This window comes from Lepidochelys kempii, chromosome 21, assembly GCF_965140265.1.
Source record: "Lepidochelys kempii isolate rLepKem1 chromosome 21, rLepKem1.hap2, whole genome shotgun sequence".
Classification (NCBI taxonomy): Eukaryota; Metazoa; Chordata; order Testudines; family Cheloniidae; genus Lepidochelys; species Lepidochelys kempii.
The window spans coordinates 19,333,191-19,339,783 of record NC_133276.1 but is presented as its reverse complement, the minus strand read 5'-3'; positions in this window follow the sequence as shown (position 1 = coordinate 19,339,783).

Sequence of the window (6,593 nt, the reverse complement as noted above, 5' to 3'; positions counted from 1 at the left end):
CCTCTACTCATACAGATACTACCAATACAAAACCAAACACACAAAACTACCTTCTCCTCCAACAGAACTCCCTCTCAAACTCCCCTGTTTACAGCTCAGTTTGCTAGCTCCTGTTCCGCTGCAGCTGTCTGTGCCCCTGCCTGACTGGCTGCTCCCTTTATAGGACCCGTAGTCAGTGAAGCCCCGCCCCCTAATCAGGGCTCAGCTTTTCTCCCAGCACAAAGCCCCTACACATACAGATACTACCAATACAAAACCAAACACACACAAATACCTTCTCTTCCAACAGAACTCCCACTCAAACTCCCCTGTTTACAGCTCTGTTTGCTAGCTCCTGTGCCGCTGCCTGACTGGCTGCTCCCTTTATAGGACCCCTCGTCAGTGAAGCCCCGCCCCCTAATCAGGGCTCAGCTTCTCTCCCAGCACAAAGCCCCTCCAAGCCTCTACACATACAGATATCAACAATGCAAAACCGAACACACACACAAATACCTTCTCCTCCAACAGAACTCCCACTCAAACTCCCCTGTTTACAGCTCTCTTTGCTAGCTCCTGTGCCACTGCAGCTGTCTGTGCCGCTGCCTGACTGGCTGCTGCCTTTATAGGACCCCTAGTCAGTGAAGCCAGCCCCCTAATCAGGGCTCAGCTTCTCTCCCAGCACAAAGCCCCTACACATACAGATACTACCAATACAAAACCAAACACACACAAATACCTTCTCCTCCAACACAACTCCCACTCAAACTCCCCTGTTTACAGCTCTGTTTGCTCGCTCCTGTGCCGCTGCAGCTGTCTGTGCCGCTGCCTGACTGGCTGCTACCTTTATAGGAACCCTAGTCAGTGAAGCCCCGCCCCCTAATCAGGGCTCAGCTTTTCTCCCAGCACAAAGCCCCTCCAAGCCTCTACACATACAGATACTACCAATACGAAACCAAACACACACATATACCTTCTCCTCCAACAGAACTCCCACTCAAACTCCCGTGTTTACAGCACTGTTTGCTAGCTGCTGTGCCGCTGCCTGACTGGCTGCTACCTTTATAGGACGCCTAGTCAGTGAAGCCCCGCCCCCTTATCAGGGCTCAGCTTTTCTCCCAGCACAAAGACCCTACACATACAGATACTACCAATACAAAACCAAACACACACAAATACCTTCTCCTCCAACACAACTCCCACTCAAACTCCCCTGTTTACAGCTCTGTTTGCTCGCTCCTGTGCCGCTGCAGCTGTCTGTGCCGCTGCCTGACTGGCTGCTACCTTTATAGGAACCCTAGTCAGTGAAGCCCCGCCCCCTAATCAGGGCTCAGATTCTCTCCCAGCACAAAGCCTCTACTCATACAGATACTACCAATACAAAACCAAACACACACAAATACCTTCTCCTCCAACAGAAGTCCCACTCAAACTCCCCTGTTTACAGCTCTGTTTGCTAGCTCCTGTGCCGCTGCCTGACTGGCTGCTCCCTTTATAGGACCCCTCGTCAGTGAAGCCCCGCCCCCTAATCAGGGCTCAGCTTCTCTCCCAGCACAAAGCCCCTCCAAGCATCTACACATACAGATACCAACAATACAAAACCAAACACACACACAAATACCTTCTCCTCCAACAGAACTCCCACTCAAACTCCCCTGTTTACAGCTCTCTTTGCTAGCTCCTGTGCCACTGCAGCTGTCTGTGCCGCTGCCTGACTGGCTGCTGCCTTTATAGGACCCCTAGTCAGTGAAGCCAGCCCCCTAATCAGGGCTCAGCTTCTCTCTCAGCACAAAGCCCCTACACATACAGATACCACCAACACAAAACCAAACACACACAAATACCTTCTCCTCCAACGGAACTCCCACTCAAACTCCCCTGTTTACAGCTCTGTTTGCTAGCTCCTGTGCCGCTGCAGCTGTCCATGCCGCCGCCTGACTGGCTGCTCCCTTTATAGGACCCCTAGTCAGGGAAGCCCCGCCCCCTAATCAGGGCTCAGATTCTCTCCCAGCACAAAGCCTCTACTCATACAGACACTACCAATACAAAACCAAACACACAAATACCTTCTCCTCCAACAGAACTCCCTCTCAAACTCACCTGTTTACAGCTCTGTTTGCTAGCTCCTGTGCCGCTGCAGCTGTCTGTTCCCCTGCCTGACTGGCTGCTCCCTTTATAGGACCCCTAGTCAGTGAAGCCCCGCCCCCTAATCAGGGCTCAGCTTCTCTCCCAGCACAAAGCCCCTCCAAGCCTCTACACATACAAATACTACCAATACAAAACCAAACACACACAAATACCTTCTCCTCCAACACAACTCCCACTCAAACTCCCCTGTTTACAGCTCTGTTTGCTCGCTCCTGTGCCGCTGCAGCTGTCTGTGCCGCTGCCTGACTGGCTGCTACCTTTATAGGACCCCTAGTGAATGAAGCCCCGCCCCCTAATGAGGGCTCAGCTTCGCTCCCAGCACAAAGCCCCTCTAAGCCTCTACACATACAGATACTACCAATACAATACCAAACACACACACAAATACCTTCTCCTCCAACAGAAGTCCCACTCAAACTCCCCTGTTTACAGCTCTGTTTGCTAGCTCCTGTGCTGCTGCCTGACTGGCTGCTACCTTTATAGGACCCCTAGTCAGTGAAGCCCCGCCCCCTAATCAGGGCTCAGCTTTTCTCCCAGCACAAAGACCCTACACATACAGATACTACCAATACAAAACCAAACACACACAAATACCTTCTCTTCCAACAGAACTCCCACTCAAACTCCCCTGTTTACAGCTCTGTTTGCTAGCTCCTGTACCGCTGCAGCTGTCTGTGTCGCTGCCTGACTGGCTGCTACCTTTATAGGACCCCTAGTCAGTGAAGCCCCGCCCCCTAATCAGGGCTCAGCTTTTCTCCCAGCACAAAGACCCTACACATACAGATACCACCAACACAAAACCAAGCACACACAAATACCTTCTCTTCCAACAGAACTCCCACTCAAACTCCCCTGTTTACAGCTCTGTTTGCTAGCTCCTGTGCCGCTGCCTGACTGGCTGCTAGCTCTATAGGACCCCTAGTCAGGGAAGTCCCGCCCCCTAATAAGGGCTCAGCTTCTCTCACAGCACAAAGCCCCTCCAAGCCTCTACACATACAAATACTACCAATACAAAACCAAACACACACAAATACCTTCTCCTCCAACACAACTCCCACTCAAACTCCCCTGTTTACAGCTCTGTTTGCTCGCTCCTGTGCCGCTGCAGCTGTCTGTGCCGCTGCCTGACTGGCTGCTACCTTTATAGGAACCCTAGTCAGTGAAGCCCCGCCCCCTAATCAGGGCTCAGCTTTTCTCCCAGCACAAAGCCCCTCCAAGCCTCTACACATACAGATACTAAAAATACGAAACCAAACACACACAAACACCTTCTCCTCCAACAGAACTCCCACTCATACTCCCCTGTTTACAGCTCTGTTTGCGAGCTCCTGTGCCGCTGCCTGACTGGCTGCTACCTTTCTAGGACCCCTAGTCAGTGAAGCCCCGCCCCCTAATCAGGGCTCAGCTTTTCTCCCAGCACTAAGACCCTACACATACAGATACTACCAATACAAAACCAAACACACACAAATACCTTCTCTTCCAACAGAACTCACACTCAAACTCCCCTGTTTACAGCTCTGTTTGCTAGCTCCTGTGCCGCTGCCTGACTGGCTGCTACCTTTATAGGACCCCTAGTCAGTGAAGCCCCGCCCCCTAATCAGGGCTCAGCTTCGCTCCCAGCACAAAGCCCCTCCAAGCCTCTACACATACAGATACTACCAATACAAAACCAAAAACACAGAAAAATACCTTCTCCTCCAACAGAACTCCCACTCAAACTCCCCTGTTTACAGCTCAGTTTTGTAGCTCCTGTTCCGCTGCAGCTGTCTGTGCCCCTGCCTGACTGGCTGCTCCCTTTATAGGACCCCTAGTCAATGAAGCCCCGCCCCCTAATGAGGGCTCAGCTTCGCTCCCAGCACAAAGCCCCTCTAAGCCTCTACACATACAGATACTACCAATACAATACCAAACACACACACAAATACCTTCTCCTCCAACAGAAGTCCCACTCAAACTCCCCTGTTTACAGCTCTGTTTGCTAGCTCCTGTGCTGCTGCCTGACTGGCTGCTACCTTTATAGGACCCCTAGTCAGTGAAGCCCCGCCCCCTAATCAGGGCTCAGCTTTTCTCCCAGCACAAAGACCCTACACATACAGATACCACCAATACAAAACAAAACACACACAAATACCTTCTCTTCCAACAGAACTCCCACTCAAACTCCCCTGTTTACAGCTCTCTTTGCTAGCTCCTGTGCCACTGCAGCTGTCTGTGCCGCTGCCTGACTGGCTGCTGCCTTTATAGGACCCCTAGTCAGTGAAGCCCCGCCCCCTAATCAGGGCTCAGCTTCTCTCGCAGCACAAAGCCCCTACACATACAGATACCACCAACACAAAACCAAACACACACACAAATACCTTCTCCTCCAACAGAACTCCCACTCAGACTCCCCTGTTTACAGCTCTGTTTGCTAGCTCCTGTGCCGCTGCCTGACTGGCTGCTACCTTTATAGGACCCCTAGTCAGTGAAGCCCCGCCCCCTAATCAGGGCTCAGCTTCGCTCCCAGCACAAAGCCCCTCCAAGCCTCTACACATACAGATACTACCAATACAAAACCAAACACACACAAATAGCTTCTCCTCCAACAGAACTCCCACTCAAAGTCCCCTATTTACAGCTCTGTTTGCTAGCTCCTGTACCGCTGCAGCTGTCTGTGTCGCTGCCTGACTGGCTGCTCCCTTTATAGGACCCCTCGTCAGTGAAGCCCCGCCCCCTAATCAGGGCTCAGCTTCTCTCCCAGCACAAAGCCCCTCCAAGCCTCTACACATACAGATACTACCAATACAAAACCAAACACACACATATACCTTCTCCTCCAACAGAACTCCCACTCAAACTCCCCTGTTTACAGCTCTGTTTGCGAGCTCCTGTGCCGCTGCCTGACTGGCTGCTACCTTTATAGGAACCCTAGTCAGTGAAGCCCCGCCCCCTAATCAGGGCTCAGCTTCTCTCCCAGCACAAAGCCCCTCCAAGCCTCTACACATACAGATACTACCAATACAAAACCAAACACACACAAATACCTTCTCCTCCAACAGAACTCCCTCTCAAACTCCCCTGTTTACAGCTCAGTTTTGTAGCTCCTGTTCCGCTGCAGCTGTCTGTGCCCCTGCCTGACTGGCTGCTCCCTTTATAGGACCCCTAGTGAATGAAGCCCCGCCCCCTAATGAGGGCTCAGCTTCGCTCCCAGCACAAAGCCCCTCTAAGCCTCTACACATACAGATACTACCAATACAATACCAAACACACACACAAATACCTTCTCCTCCAACAGAAGTCCCACTCAAACTCCCCTGTTTACAGCTCTGTTTGCTAGCTCCTGTGCTGCTGCCTGACTGGCTGCTACCTTTATAGGACCCCTAGTCAGTGAAGCCCCGCCCCCTAATCAGGGCTCAGCTTTTCTCCCAGCACAAAGACCCTACACATACAGATACTACCAATACAAAACCAAGCACACACAAATACCTTCTCTTCCAACAGAACTCCCACTCAAACTCCCCTGTTTACAGCTCTGTTTGCTAGCTCCTGTGCCGCTGCCTGACTGGCTGCTAGCTCTATAGGACCCCTAGTCAGGGAAGTCCCGCCCCCTAATAAGGGCTCAGCTTCTCTCACAGCACAAAGCCCCTCCAAGCCTCTACACATACAAATACTACCAATACAAAACCAAACACACACAAATACCTTCTCCTCCAACACAACTCCCACTCAAACTCCCCTGTTTACAGCTCTGTTTGCTCGCTCCTGTGCCGCTGCAGCTGTCTGTGCCGCTGCCTGACTGGCTGCTACCTTTATAGGAACCCTAGTCAGTGAAGCCCCGCCCCCTAATCAGGGCTCAGCTTTTCTCCCAGCACAAAGCCCCTCCAAGCCTCTACACATACAGATACTAAAAATACGAAACCAAACACACACAAACACCTTCTCCTCCAACAGAACTCCCACTCATACTCCCCTGTTTACAGCTCTGTTTGCGAGCTCCTGTGCCGCTGCCTGACTGGCTGCTACCTTTCTAGGACCCCTAGTCAGTGAAGCCCCGCCCCCTAATCAGGGCTCAGCTTCGCTCCCAGCACAAAGCCCCTCCAAGCCTCTACACATACAGATACTACCAATACAAAACCAAAAACACAGAAAAATACCTTCTCCTCCAACAGAACTCCCACTCAAACTCCCCTGTTTACAGCTCTGTTTGCTAGCTCCTGTACCGCTGCAGCTGTCTGTGTCGCTGCCTGACTGGCTGCTCCCTTTATAGGACCCCTAGTCAGTGAAGCCCCGCCCCCTAATCAGGGCTCAGCTTCTCTCCCAGCACAAAGCCCCTCCAAGCCTCTACACATACAGATACCAACAATACAAAACCAAACACACACACACAAATACCTTCTCTTCCAACAGAAGTCCCACTCAAACTCCCCTGTTTACAGCTCTGTTTGCTAGCTCCTGTGCCGCTGCCTGACTGGCTGCTACCTTTATAG